This window comes from Rhea americana, unplaced genomic scaffold (assembly GCF_003343005.1).
Source record: "Rhea americana isolate MKP2758 unplaced genomic scaffold, rheAme1 scaffold_12, whole genome shotgun sequence".
Classification (NCBI taxonomy): Eukaryota; Metazoa; Chordata; class Aves; order Rheiformes; family Rheidae; genus Rhea; species Rhea americana.
In genome coordinates this window covers 3,329,193-3,345,697 of record NW_028185261.1, presented here as the reverse complement: position 1 = coordinate 3,345,697, position 16,505 = coordinate 3,329,193, and the positions used below count along the sequence as shown (strand labels likewise).

At 35.5% G+C, this 16,505-nt stretch overlaps 1 protein-coding gene across 2 annotated transcripts in view; it reads right to left on the bottom strand.

The window, feature by feature from the left end:
* PDE1A (phosphodiesterase 1A) overlaps nt 1–16,505 on the bottom strand; it is a 151,860-nt gene that overhangs the window by 62,960 nt on the left and 72,395 nt on the right. The gene's annotated exons all lie outside the window — the stretch shown is intronic.

Here is a 16,505-nt window from a genome sequence, read left to right as displayed (position 1 = left end):
TCATTATAATCTAGAAAAATTCACTCCTGACAAGCTGGGAAATCAAATGTAAAATCAGTAGCTGTCGAAAACCATGCTTGAAAATGATGGAATACTTTCAGTAAGTCTTATCTACTGAAGCTAATGTGATAAACATACAAAAAAGGCACATATCCCTTATTCTCCATGTCCATTTTAAAAGCTCTATTTCTGTTGCAAATGCAGCTTTGAACACATTGATCAAAGAATTTGTGAAGAGGGAAAAGAAGGATATTTCCAAGCAGATTACCTCATGGTGATGCCCCTCCCATCACATTTGAATGTTGGCTCTATATTCTTGCAAGAAATGTGTACCCAAACCTAAGTACCAGTGACAATTACCAGAGGAGAGCAGTTAGGTCCCGTCTCAGTGTCTGCGCTCCAGCAGAACTCTCTTGGCCCTACCCTCACTAAGTGCCTCCTGCATACCTGCAATCAGGGTCATGATGCATTTCTGACCCTGGGATGGTCACAGATTGAATAAATGTTTTTTATTTTAAAAGCATTCCTGCTAGAAGGCATTTCTGCAAAGGATAGACTTGTGCCACAGTCCCTCTTCCCTTCACATGACTCMGACTCCTTTTATTATGAAAAAATGATGCACAAATGATCTTGATGCACTAGATATTTGATCTCATCAGACCACCCAGTGCATGGAGTCTCTCACAGCAGCAATCAGGTACACTGAAGAGTTGGTCAGAGAATATTTGTCTTCTCTCCAGCTCTGAGCTCTGATGTTCCCTCTCTGCTGCCTAGTATTACCAGAAACTACATTTTGTTCTAGTTACTCTTGAAATTCACAGATGAGATAATATCTTCTCATGCAGTAGTAATCAATCTCAATTGATTGTCATGTAATTACAAGGGTGCAGAAATGGATCTCTCATTATTCTTTCTTTTATTTGATCTCCAGTTTTCTCTTATCCAGCCCAAAGTCATTGGCATAGAGGGGATGGTACACCCATGCTGAACCAACAWGCTGAGTATCTCCTTTGTTCCTTGAGATCAGAAGATCTATGTTGAAGAACTTAGACRCTTGTCCTTTGAAAACATCATGCAATGAGTAGGAAGTCCTTTTAGACTGGGCATAGCATGACAGGAGGTACAGTYTGGTTGCTTGGTACACCTTGTCTTCCTTTTCATTTTTCTCAACATACATAAAACTTACTTCTTTTTTTATTTTATATTAACAGTCGACAGAGATTACATACAAACCTACATAAAAATAATTTAGAGAATACATTTTTTTTTTGAAATAGCAGTCCCTCATATTCATCAGTCGGCAGCCAAAGAACATGGTCAGACACGGTGCCTTGGCTAGGTTTCTCTGCCCTGTCCCATTCCAGTCTTTCTACAGACTACTGCCCTCCACATCTGACAACACAAATGCATGTGTAAAAACAGCTCTCTAACCTGATACTGTCAAAACAGTAAGATTTATCTTGAATATGTGKTTTTTTCTAAAGTAGGCAGGATTTTTACTGAATTCTTTTCACAGAAGCAGATTAACCGCCACACATAGCAGTTATGCTATGAGATGCATCAAAGATAGTTGGCTAARATGGACTAACCAGACCAATACATATGACCATGCCTTTATCACAAACATAAACCTACTTCAATCCAAGCTATAGTTTGTTATTAGGTGTAGAACTAGTCCTACATTCCTRCTGAAATTGAAACCTAAACATTTGAAGTATCAGAATAGAAATGTATACTTCCAATATATATGATAATCATGCCTTCTGGATGAGTTTTTTTCTAGTTCTATTTTTAAAGTGTGTAATGGGCCTGGGAGAATAAATCACAGATCTCTATTTGTTGGGACAAAATTGTGAAATGGGAAAAATTACAGATAGTTTTATYATGAACTATCATGGGTTACTGAATAAAATATTAAAATCAAGAGTTGCCTCAGTCTGCATATGTCCTAGAAAAAATACCTACCTTAATTCAGATGTCTTTTATTACTGAATAATTAACAACTTCTTTGTTAATTAACATTAAGGAATTAACAAATTTCTTTACAATGAAAGATTTTTTTCATTCAAAAGACAGAACAAAGCATAAATGCTTTAATAAAATGGCTGTACTAATTACAGTACAATTTTGCTATAAAATCATTATCATCTCAGTAAATCTCAAGAAAGAATATAGAACATGTAATATATATAACAACACAAAAACATGAATAGCGCTTTTATTTAAAACTGTAATACCGCAATTAAAACAGAGAAAAAAGAAAAAAGTAGGAGATGCTAGAATTCAGCACTCTGTTATGTGTGAAACTAACTTCTGGCATTTTAAAATGTTAAAAATAAATGTTCTGCTGAAGAATTGCCAAATCAAAGTACTTGAAAGTAGATCTTGGTAATGAAAAGTAGAACCTTAGAAAAGGTTATAACAATCTGGAGAGATGTATAAATGTTTAAAGGAGGAAAGMATCATGTGTATAAAATTTCCCCTACATTCTTTAAGAATGACCATTAATATGATGAAGTGCAACATTACCTTTCTTACCTGTGCAAGCTTGTTCTAGGATTTGTCTATACAAGAAACTAAAATTGAATTAAGGTCAGGTGCAAAATTGAAATTCAGTGTCTATCCTTGAATAATTCCATCTGACTACTTCAGAATGGATAGAAGCAAACAGAAGCAAGCCCTGGAATTCCTCAGGAAAAATGATTCCAAAACACTTACTCTTGAACAATATCACGTTACACCATTATCTAGCATATAGTGTACGGCATATATGCATATTGCTTTTGTTTCTGTTAACAACTGTGACAGGCATTGCAGCAAAACAAATAAAAAACATTTGAAGTCAAAACAGAAGGGAACATTCAATGCCTGGAATATAGCTGCCATTTTTATTAGCTGGTGAAGTGCTCTGGCTTTGTAGGTCAGGGAGGGCAGAGTGGATTAAAGKGCATTTCTTAGTTGTTGCTGTTCTCTCTGCCTTAATTTGTGCTGCCTGTAACAGCATCTCCTTTATTCCTTCCACTCCTCTCCATCCATATATAATGGAAATGGACTAATAGCTCGTCAGAGCATTATGTAGAGAGTAGCAAATTGCAGCCTGCCTCTAATCTGGAGGGCAGCAGAGGTCACTATCCCTATCATACAACTGCCTAGATTTTTCTCTACTGGATTCAGGACTTTGCTGAGTTTGGGTTTCCTTTCTTAGGCTTCCAACGAAGTGCTTTAACTCATCTCTCCTGATGTGAACTAACTGCAGCGGCTGTTCACATTGTCTTGGCTGATTTGAAAACATGCCATTAAATCAACTTGATTATCAGCCTATTYAAATAAAAAATGACAATATTTTTATAGCTTCCAATTTGTTGATGTTCCATGTTTGTAATGGAGCGTATCTCAGAAGGTGTAGTCCAGAAGATACCATCAAAAGTGTTATTTTTGTCTTATGTTTTATTTAAACTGACAAAATTTAGCAAACACAGACTGCAATTCACCTTGAAGATATTATTTTAAACTTYTGTTCCTCATTGTATGTGTAACTGACTGTATTTTGCCTGGTTTTATATGCTTTATATATATTGTAAGTAGAACAGATTGAAAATTCAGAACCTAGTGCTCAAGCTGATAATGACCATACTCAAAAACTAAAACAGAAATTATACTGGCTCATCAACAACATTTTTGCAGTGTACAACATTTTATTGAATTTTTCCGCATCTTCAGGTGAAAGAAAAAAGAACACAACAGATGTCTATCAGCGTGAAAGGTTAGCAGTAGCATTTTTCAAACTGGGCCATATTTCCTACAGAAGAAAATGAGTTTGAATGTTCCTCAGTTAATCATCACTCAGTTCAAAGGAGCTATGCCCTTGTACAGCTGGTGCTGCTAACTACACAATCAGATCCAGAATCCTTTCCAAAGGCAAGGTACATGGATGTGCCTTATAAAGCACCTCTTGTGCTCTCATGGCAAAAGACACTAAAAATAATTATCAGGCTTTCTGTACAACACAGTGACCATCAGTTTTGGTTGTTAAATGATGCACTGCTCCATTATTTTCTAAAAAAGTTCTATTCTACACTGATTACAAAATGAGTAACTAAATTCATCCAGCTATATTTAATTACTTGTGAAATTGTTTAGAAATGTTTTGTTTGTTACACAGACAAATACTACAGGAGAAAGAGCTGTCAGCTGGAAAACTACTGGGCTTTTAGGTATACAGTGGTCTAWAACAAATTTTCAAAAACATCTCTTAATAACATAAAAAAATGTTCTTAATTCCTGTGCATTTCCAGAAGTCAGAAATTAAAAACTGAATTCTTCAACGTGATGTTAGTACAACTTCTTTAAATGTACCCCTCTAGGGACTTGAAATCTAACCTGCAAAGGTTCAGCTTTCTTATGGTCATGACTAACATAATTGCTCTATTTTTATAGCTCTATTGCATGAATCTCTATTCTTCAGTCTCTCTGCAAAACCATGACATTCCTTGTAAGTAAGATCCTAGCTACATCCAAATTCGGAAATATTAAACTAGTAAAGTTCTTGATTCTAYATTATACGACAATGTTTGTTTATACATATCCTACGGATTTAAGAAAAACCTATGTGTAAAATAAATAACACACATGATTTGAAATCACAATTAAAACAGAGAGGTTTGTTAGATTTATAAATTGTAAATACATATTGCGATTTGTCTGCCATATTCTCAAACAATACACTTTTTGTTTTCCACTGCTTTTCARTCTCTCCTGTGGCAGGCTTTTTTATTTTATTTTATTTTATTTTCCAATTTTCACTTTTGAAATCAGATTATTTACTTTGATCTAAAATAATATCACTCTGAGAAACAGGCCAATAGTTTGCCCAAGAAAAACAAGCCAGCTTTAACACTGTAGTAATCAATCTACACCTTACCTGAATAAGTACCATAGAGAGATACCAGAGAAAAATATATAGGAATTACATTTTATAAAATGAGCATAAATCAGAAAGTGCCTTGAAAATGTTCAGTTGCCTGTTAGCAATATATTACTTTCATCTGCTATTATCTGCATATTCTGCCCCATGTATTCAGTGCAGGACATTCTTCAGCAGATAATGGTGAAAGAAAAACTAAGCATAATGCTAAAAAGCACAAGAATTTTTTACTGTAAACGTATCTTGATCAAGCAAATCACATGAATAAGAGCTCAACCTTAACGAGATTGATGTTTACACCCTATTGGATTATCATCATTGCGATGGACTGTCTCTACTTAAGATCTTATTGCTAATATCCAGGGGTGAGAATAGTTACGTTAGACTGCGATTTYACTCTCGAAAGATAATCTGAAAATGAGAGCGAATCAGAGGGATATCACCTTTTTGGGAGGCCACCATKCTTTCTTAGGTCAACAAATGACTGTAACTGCTACAGATTTCAACGTGCTTATACGGATATGGATCGAAAACCACGGCCAGTACCTGGTTAGCTCTCTCTCCTGCAATGTTCAGTAACACTTTATGTAACCATCCTACGCAGTGTGTCTTCTAAACCATTTTGTATTCATCTCAACTCATTTCTGTGGACTTTGTTCTGTAATGCCATATTTTATGATTATTGTTGAACAGAAATTTTATTGTAAGGAACATTAAAGGAAATTGTGGACTCTAAGTGATTTGTAAGTTGACTCAAGAATTCAAGGACACAATTTGGAAAGATGTGCGAGAGACTTCAGTGTTAACAYTGGCCAGAGATTTCCATTTTGTGTGGGTATACACACACGAAGAAACAGAGAAAGAAAAGCCCTATTTCTTTGCACAGCAATGATGCACCTGAATRTATTTACGGAAAAGCAAAAGGAAACCAACTGGAAAGAGGATATAGAGCTGGAAACAGTCTGAGCTTATTAACAACTCTGTAGTGCCACTGCTGTTGGAGCTATACCCCATGTATAAGTAAATGAAATACACATTGATATAGAAAAATATGCACTCACCTTGAGGCTAGGAGACCAAATAAAGGAATGTAGAGATCTAAATTTAGCTTTTTAATACCTAAGGCAAATGTTACAGTTTTTAAAAGAGGGATTCTCCCTATTTTTAAGAATCCCATGTTGAAATCCCTGATTGATTAACCAACAGAATGAAAGAAACTTGGGCAAAACCCTCTTGCAAAACCCCATTGCCAAGGAATGTGAATGGAAACGTGAACGAGCCAGAGTTTAACATTTAACATCAACATCTAACACAGTAGTTAAACTAGAAAACAACATTTAACACAGTAGTTAAACTAGAAAAAATTTGTATGCATTTTTTCATGAAAAAATTTGCAAAAAGCTCAATAAAGTGAAAAATTAAAGTGACATATGCAGGAACAGCTAATGGTTACAAAAAATCAGACATATGGGTACCCAAAAGAAAAAGATAYGATCCTTAGCGTACCTGTTAGGAGAATAAACAACCTATAGGTATTTTGTACCTTTACCTATTAATCTTAATCTTTTACTATCTTCCAAATTTATTGTCTATTGCAAATGCAATGCTAAATTTTCACAGACCAGCACGTGTCTTAAAATGCTGCTAATATTCTTCTGTGAAATACATATTCATATATTTCACATGAAAAAGAAATATAAGTAAAATCAATGTAATAATTTTCCTTCTGTAGATACTAGATCAGGTATTAAAGAAAGGCATTTGTATTACTGTGAATCAGATTGAATGTGAATTTAATCCATGAGTAATTTGAAGTGGGTTTYGCCATAAAATACCTGCTTCCTACTCTGGTTTTCAAAATGTTCTGGTACATAAATACCTGCTTAAGCTTTTCATTCACTACGTTTATTATTTTCAGGTCATGCCAGATGCATTTAGCTTAAATTTTAATCCAGAATAGTTAATCTCAGACTGTTCTCTGAAACACACTCACTAAAGTTCAAATAGGAGCAACATTAAATGAACAAACAGAAAGCAAAAGAGTAAGGTACACTTACTATACAAAGAAATCAACCTTTTCAAAATYGATCTGATGAAACTGCAATAACAACTTGGTAGAGGATTAATCAAAACAAGATCCAGYTATTTTGTAATAACAGAGTTGGAGGAGCTTACTCAACCAGAGCTTGATATACTTGAGTATATTTTGATATACTCAGAAAAGAGATCTTTGTAGCTCTATCAGAAACATCATTACAGAAATTATATAAAAATTTACTAAACTTCTATGATCTCATTTATATTAYCTAGTTGTCTGACATGGATGTCAATTATTTTTGCAGTAGGAGGAATTAACTAATTCCACTCACAGGTAGAATGGTTTGACATATAGTTAGATATTTAATCATAAGTTCATGTGAGCCCCTAAAATCTGACAAAATACAACCTAATTCCTTTATGAGGGTAATTTGTGAGTGCTATTCATCTCTGGCTAGAGATAAGACTATCTGGTGATAAGACTATCCTATCATTCTGCGGCTGAAAATCCAGGCTGCAATTCCATTTCATTAATTACATTAACTTCAGAGGCCTAACTCTGTTTTGTACCTACAAACCCTTTTCTTTCAGAAGCCTGTGACAGTTGCAGAGTAAAGTGATTCAKATTTATTAAACAAAAGTCATATTTATTCAATTCAGCTCAAAGAGGCAGAAAAATGCCTGCAAAGACTAAAGCAGTAAAGCCTGTATCTTTTCCCTTCGCTCAGCCATTATTCTTTCCATTCATCCTAAATTGCCTCCCCCRGACACAGTAACTTCCCTTCTGTATTTATTCCTCATTAATGGCATCTGTCCACTTTCATTTTCTAGACACATTATGCTTACATTATTCAGTATTTCCCCTAAATTTGGGTCCAGGCAGGTGAAAGACAAACTTCGCCCCAGACAAACTTCTTTACTTTTGTTCCTTTGACACCTCTGCTCCAAACTGAGCCTGCTCCTTTCCATTATTTTGTTTCTTGATTATTTTCTTGCCATTCAGCTTCTTACATGCAAACAAACATACCAAAGAGGTGAACTGCAGTAATAGCATTTTCCCTTACTTTCCACTACTATCTCATTTATCTACAAAATATACTACCCATAACCACATCACACTATCTATAGCTCACATAATATATAACTACAGTCTACGCTTAGATTCATTATTTTATTCAAATTTTTTCAAATGTGTTGATCTAAAATAATATGAAAGTAAGCACACGCAACTAAATATCAATAATAAWTAGGCAAGGCAGTTTCCTGTGGATAATTCTTGTGAGTCTTGCTCTACTGACAATACAGGTATTTATTTTCAATATTGAATTGATGCAAAACAAATGAATATGAAACACAGTATCTTTTCTAGGGCTTAAGGTAATTGTTTCCTATCTCTTCATCACTAATATTAGTAATATTATTACTGTAATTATTATCAGTAATATTATTAGTGATCAGAGGTAAGAATTTTAGTTGGCATGAACTTCACGGACCGTATCTGTTGTATCAGTTTACACTTGGACAAGTATTTTTCAATCCTTTTAAGTGTAATGGCATGAAGAAACAAAATCAATATTTTCTAGGTCTAGACTRTCAGCACTGAACTTACCTCAGTACAGCATAAATTAACAGTTTCATTACAAACTATTGAACAAGACAGATAAGACAAATTGTTAAGAAATACATTAATACCTTAAATGTATAGTAAACTGAAATGAACTAATGCTCCCCTGCAACATTTCAGTACCATGAATACAAAAAAATTTTAATTATATAGGTTTGAGATAGTAAATCCTGCAGTATATTCTTCTTCTCATTACAGGATTAGCTCGCAAAGAATTCAAGATAGAATCCTTTGAAAATACCCAGAGATGCGCCAAGTTACACCAGTGTCCAGCAGAACCAAAGAGCAGACGGCTAAGTGACTTCTCAGTCAGCAGCGCTGGAACCGGAGAGAGGGAACAGCTCTCCCACACAGAAGGAGGATTTATTGCATAAGCATTTCTCCTACAACACAAATACCAACCTGCCTTATACTACTGCCGTGTTTAAATGTCCAGATTATTGGAACTCGTGACCCAGCGCTAATTTCTGCTGGGAACCAGTGACCTTTCCTTTCCTCTCCACTATTCCTACAAAGCACCAAGAATCTTACTGATTGGGATGGTTGGTTTCAGTTGCAATGTTGAGGGTTTTTCCAGCCATGTAGCCTCTTCTGAGCTCCAAATTTGGGTACCTGGCTGATTGTAAGGGCACAGAAGATGCTAAGAAGAAAACAAGCCATCTCTAATGAAAAAAATAATTGATTTTGCAAATCCACTATGTACACTCCATTTACCTTAGCTAGACTTGCAGAAAGTTTAAAAATYAGGTCTTACTACCAATTTTAGGTGTCTTATAAAGTAATCTAAGTTTTCCTTTCTCTGATGGTGCTGCAATAAATGCTACTTGCCACTTAAAATCACTGAGTTCTTCTGTAGCATCCCTCATAACACTGTAAACTTGATACTTGTAAYGCCTGTATCTACTTTAGAAATTATAATTACCTTTTCTTCAGATCTGCTTCAATGTTTTATTGCAATGAATAATGCAGTTTTTGAGTTGCTTTTCTGAATCTTGTCAGCCCTTCCCTATCCCACGTTTGTAAAACTGTGGCACTTCTCCAAAACATGTTGTCTCATAAATCTTATTTAAGAAAAATCTTTAAACAGTATTTTGCAGACCTACATCAGTGAATGAACATGGAAACTTTTCTGCTATAAAAAGGATTACAGAAACCCCATAAAAGTCCATTTAGGGGGTTTTCAGACCTTGAGTTTTAAAAGGAAAACTAAGATAAATATATCATGATAATCCTATTCACAGTGCCTATAGAATTTCTATTTAATGGACTTGTCATTGCATACAGCTAGCTGCTCATAATTATTAAAAATATAAACACTGTCGTAAGATGGATTCATGTTAGTGCATTAGTGCATTTCCACTATTAATAAAAAATGTCCCTGCATTTTATCTACTGTTGGATCAGATGGTATAACCACATGACCTGTCAGATCATTTATCAGTGACCTCATGCAGACCTGAACTGTTTTTGTGATTTAGCTGCTAGATTGAGCCAGCATTCTAAAGCTTAAAATGAGAGTGTCCAATTTTGTAATAATCACAATAAACCTATATGCTATAGTGGTTCTTCCCCCAAATCACATGTTCTCTTTTACATTCAGATATATTTAATATTTATATCTAATGCTATAGCATTCATATCACTTAATATAGTAAACAAAAGCATAAAAACTTCCTCAGACATTTCAATGTGTTCCAGAAAGAATACAAAACAGTTATTTCTTAATAGTCTAGAATTTATCCAGTAGACCATAAGTCTGGATTTTGTCTCAACCAGAAATTCCCTGAAAATGATACAGCATTAGAAAAGGTTTTGGTTTTGCATAATTAGCTTGAAAAGCAAGTCTGTATCTTGTCAAGAAAAGTCTTTTYGGTAGGGCATGGAACAGCGGAAGCATTTTGCAGTCACTTTGCATTTTTCTGAATGTCTGCACTGGTACATGACACAGCAGCTTTATGTCTTCAGTGGTTGATTTTCACATGCCTCAGTCACCAGATCACCTAGTAAGAACTGTTCCACTCATCTAAACTAGTAAGAATACTGGATTTTCCCTGTTTAGCTGATGTAGTTATATACCAACCAATTCCAGAATGTCTATTTTATYAGAAGCCCTCTCAGCAGACCAGCAACAAAAAATAATTTTGTCCTAATTCCTTGTCTTGATTATTTTATAATCCAGTTTGATCACGACCACCTAGATTAGGACACTGGAACAGAATACAGAGATTGGTCAGCTGTCAAAATAAGCATATTAATTCACAATTCTTCACAACTCTGTATTTTTTCCAGTATATATATAAATATATACATATATATATATATATACACACACACACACACACAAACACACATATGCATACATATATATATATATATATATATATATATGTATAGATATTCTTTAAGGAAACTGATAATATTTTCTCAGAGAGGAGAAGGTGGTGAAGCAGGGATGGAGAAGAAGCAAAAATTTTATATACATAAAAATCAGTAAGGGAAAAAAATGAACCTTACCATTCCCATTCATGTTCCTTTCAATAAAATTAAAATTCCTCTTACAAGTATCTAATAAATTACTAACAACATCATTTTAAATAACTATGGAAGTGTTGTCAGCTCAGTAAAAGGTGCCAAATTCCACACTTTAAGCTGAAATCACCTAATACCACCTATTTGCACATAAATATACTCATGCTGACTATAGTACCCAAGCCAGCTCCTCTTCCAACAGGACAAAAAGGCAAAATTATCCACTTAACATCAATGGATTCAAGATCAAATCCACTGATCCAATTGACTGTACGGAGGTAGCTAGATTAGACACTGAATTTCCTCTCTCCAGAACAGCAGAAAATTTATCTTGTGCAGAAGTACCTGATTTAAAGACTATTTATGTTCATGGAGTTCTTTCCACTAACACCAGTGGTATCTGCATATTTTATATTTCCTGCCAGGAACTACAATGAATATAAATTACATTTTTTAGCAGGTTTTGACAAACATAATACCAACATATTCAAAGAAAATTGACTTGTTCTTTATGTTTATATGACAAATTTTCAAGATAGGCTTAAAGGATGGATTAAAAGAAGATAAAGATTCTGGAGAACTGAAGCATAACCTATGTAATAAGCAGAAGTTTAAAAAGTTCTTGAAACTAGAGTGTAGATTTTAGCTCTTGTTTTGTTCAGTCATTTTTGACAGAATGATAGGAAATTTCAGCTTCAGTTCTTTGTCTCTAGTGAGACACACAAATCATCTGAAAGCATCGACAAATGTCAGAAAGAAAAGCTGTATTAAATTACATAAAGAATCTTAACTGGTGTAATAGCAAAAGTTCCCTTGAACTTTTAACTGTCTATCAATACAGATAACTGTCCATTAGTATCAGCTAGAGAAGTTTATATAGCTAAAAAAGTGTGGGATCTGTCTAARCAGAAAAACTAAGGAAAACTACTGCAACTGTCGATGAATAACTTTCTTTTCATGTCTCTTCTCTTAGATGTATTTCTGTATATCACTGTGAAAGAAACCCTTCCAAGGAACTGCATATATATGATGTGGTGGAATAACTGGCTTCTTCCCATGACCCAGTGAGCAGTGCCAAAAGTAGCTTTGCTGCTTGAATGCTTCCTCAAGCTGGGTCAAAGGAAAAGAGCAAATCTACAGAGCAATCCAGCCTGTCTTCAGGTTTGAGGTTTGGCATAAGTTTCAACTCTGGTATCACRTTAAAATTGCTGTTGTTAAGAAAATCTTGAATCAGACTTGAGAAGAACATTAATAAGATAGATAATCAGCCTCAGATATGGAAAAGAAAAAAACAAGCAGCATTCATAACAAAACTATAATGTGCCTCATCTGCCTATCTCGATACCCATCTCAAATAAGGAAAGGTTTAAGTAATAACAAAAAGGTCCCTGTTGTTCTGCTTTTGCTCAATGTGCTTAGCATTTTAAACTCTGTGGCCAGTCTGCCCTACAACATTTTTATGTTTGAATGGCACCTTGATGGGACTGCATCATGTCTGTTTTTCTGCCTTCCTCTCAGAAGGAAAAGCAATAGCGGCATGTGACTATGCAGAGGGTTAAAAAACAATTAAATGTACACAGAATACACTAGCGGAGACAGATTTTCCATTTTCATCAGCCAAAAAAACATATCAACCTCTTTCAAAAGCCAATGCATATAAATAATGTAACAGCTTGGGTCATCTGTAAAGCTTTCTATATAGTAAAGAACTGAATTATGGTTTCCTGTTCCGTTATTTGTTGTCTTTGGTCAGTACCCAGGTGCATGGAAAAGTTTTCAAAGTAATGTTTATCACTGGAACAGAAAATTCTTGAGAGCTGCAGACTGGCTAGCTTTTTTAGCAGGAAGAAGAGGATTTGCTTAATATTGTTCTGGCACATAAAGCATAAATCTGGTCTCAGAGAGAGATTCTATATAGTCTAGTGCTTTATTGCTTCTTTTACAAATTGTATCCTAACAGAATTGACAGAAGATTTTACAAGCCTTAAAGTGCAAATCCTTCTGTGTAAATATACATGTTCATTCTTAGTTATTAGCTCTACAAACTGTGTTGCTTTGCTCCTTTAATATTGTGAACCAGTCTGGTTTTGAATGGTCTGTTATTTATCAAAGTTCCCCTCAAAAACAGCTGCTGCATAGCCAAAACTGGAGAGGTTTAGAGCTCAGTCACGTAAATTTTACCCACAACAGCAAGCAATTACGTGTATAAGCAGTTCCATTAGCATCAAGAGGGAGACCATATAATTACAGATTTGTACAACTTGGCCTCAGAAAAACCCAGAAACAAAAGCAGGAACTTAATTTCTGATCAGTCATCTTATATATGAAATATACATTATGCCCAGAAACAGGAGGCTCAAATCATTTATCTAATATAGGCATCCAGTGCCATTTGAGATGCCCTGGAGTATCTCACCTGGTCCCCAGCTGCTGCTCCAGAAGAGCGCAGGTATCCTGCAGGTCCTGGGTCATATCTGCCAGCCCTGTGTGGATGCCTCGGTTACCCTTACGTGTCTCAAATGGCACTAGATGCCTATATTTTAGAGACTGATTCAAGCCCAGGCTGTCATTTCTTTACAGGTTAGGCAGACATGCGTTCCTTCAAACAGAAGATATTCAGTTCACAAATCACTGAAATCTACTTCAAGATAAACGGGAAAAGGGTTACATTTCTTCAGAGACAGAGAGTGTGTGGGATGGTGCTACTGCAGTATGACATAAAAAGCCTGGTCTCGTACATGTGTTGCGAGGAGAATGGAAAAAAAAGAGCGAGCAAGCGAGCGAGCGAGCGTGAGCACATACATACTGCAGTCTTCTGAGACGAGAGAAACCAGATTTTCCCTTGCTCCGCATGACACGTGATTTTTCACCTTTTGTGATTGATTATAGTCTGGTTCAGTGAAGGAGACCTCATCACATACTACTGYGCCCAGCTTTTACCTCACCTCTCAGTCCAGCGTGAAGCCTGAATGACATGCCCAGGAAACCTGAATCTTTCCTACACCAAAACCTTGTTACATCACCAACACAGTATTAAAGGGCCATAGAATAAATCAGCCTCCACTCTTGGGCAACTAAAGGACTAGTCATTATGGAAATGGGAGTAAAACCCATCTGATTTAACGTACGGTAAATTTTGGCTGTTCTCTTTACAGAGACTGTGCACCATAGTCGTAACATGACCTCTGCACTGCTAACCCAACTTACCAGTTAGGATGTCTGACCGCCCCGGTCACCCAGGACACATGCGAGTGCTCCCGAGCAAGGATCTCCCTCGTGCCCTTCCCTGTCTCCTTGTATTATATCTCCTCTATCGCTCACATCTATCGCTATGTACCTGAGGACAGAGGCTGCACTTCTTCGGGGTGAGACAGGCTAGGATATTTTTTTCTCAGCCAGTTCTGTGAGATTGTATCTGTCACCAAAAGGTAGGACCCGCATGAACAGTTGTTCACTGCATATTAAACTAGAATCCAGACTCTCGCCTGTACTTCTAAAGGTATCTGCCCATTTGACCTTCAGATCTCTTCAAATCCCATCCAGATACTTTTATGTGTGGATGGGAAAGGAACTAAGAGAAAAACTTGTTTAAAAGCTATGCTTATCTTAAGCAAGAGTTTCAGTAACAAGCTAATAATAAAAGACCACAGAAAATAATGGTGCCTTGAGAAATAGCTTACCACTTTGCCATGTTTAATAAAAAATAATTTTAAAATATAGTTTATCCTGTTCAGAAATACTTTTTTTTATGAGACACAACACTTTTATTTACCTTACAAAACAAAAACATTTTAAAAGAGCTTAAAATGTATGAATAAGATGGATACTGGACATTAGAGCAGCCCACATATTTTCATGTCAAACTAACACTTGTATTTTGGAGAAATGAGGAATCAGTGGCTCACAAGCAGCAACTGCATGAGGGACTAAATGGGTAACTACCAGTATGCCCTAGCTGAATTTACTGAATCTGTATCTTACACATTCCCACTCTACCTAGGATCATAAGAATTTCAGAAAGAATTTAATCTGACAGGAGTTACATGTCTTAGCTCTTCTTATTTCCACTGTTTTATTTGCATAAAAATTAATAGGGTATAATTTATGCACCACAGGGCACTAAGATGAATTTTTTAAACTAGTCAAATATAACCTGGGCACTTTCTGTCTGTAGACAGAAACAGCTATAGACATCTCAGCAGTCTCGCTGACATTTGTCACAATCATGTGCAGCTATTTTCACCTTAAAAGGATGCACCTTAAAAGAAGCATCAATAATCCTTGACTTGCTAATTTCATGAATTTCTGAGTAGCACTAGAAATCTGTGAATACAACTATACAGGTGGGAACGGATTCATGGCTACTGCGCACAATATCCTTATACCTAACTTTTAGTACGCTTTTTTATTTTATAAAGAATAATGTGTTAATACAATGCTATTTTATGTACTACAAACTAGAAAATGACTGTGTTCAAACTATGAAAAACTTCTGTTTTATATTTTCACATATTTAACTTAATTGCTTCATATGTTCAGACTGAGATGTTATTCTGCCAGATTCTTATTCAAGAAGACAATCGTTCTGGCTTTTTACCACTATTCACTTAACACCGTAAAAAGTAGGATGCAACCACCTTATGCTGTTGTAAAGACCTTCTAGTTGCTAGAAAATATTTGACTGTTTCTGGCCTATGGCACTACTACTGCTACACAAAATAAATTTATTCCTAAAAAGTCATTAYAAAAGTTGTTTAAATAAACACATCTTCCTATCTTCATAGACAATCTATTCCCCTAAAATCAKACTGCTTGGTCTGCTTTTTTTAGGAAACCATCAAACCATGCAAAGGATCAACAGCATAGAGCAAAATCCTGGCCTGGCAATAATTGAGACACCTCAATCCCAGTGACCCCTCATAGTCCTTACCCCACTTACAGATGTCAGAAATGCCACTGGTCCCATACAGCACAGTGTCTGGGGCAGCTGCTCAGTATCATTAGAGATCAGAATATTGCTGTCCCAATGCTGAGTCAAAATTAAGTTTAGCCTGTGCTTCTGAGAAGACTTAAATTGGCTCTGTTGCAAACCTATAATTGTAATATTTATAGTTTTCCAAAGGATAGAAATACTATTTGATAAATGAGAAAGCCTCATTTGTGAACAATGGAAAATACTACTAATCTGTACTTTTCTAATAGTGCCAGCTATTTTGCTACAGAATTGCACAGCATAACATATCACGTCATAAGAGACCAAAATAAAACCTTCCCAGAAACCCAAGTGCCCTATAATACTAATTTTAAGAGATTCTAAAGTTACTCCAGCCAATGGTTTTATCTAAATTTGGCTATTAATTCCTATAGTCAACTGATTTTGAAAAAGACTAT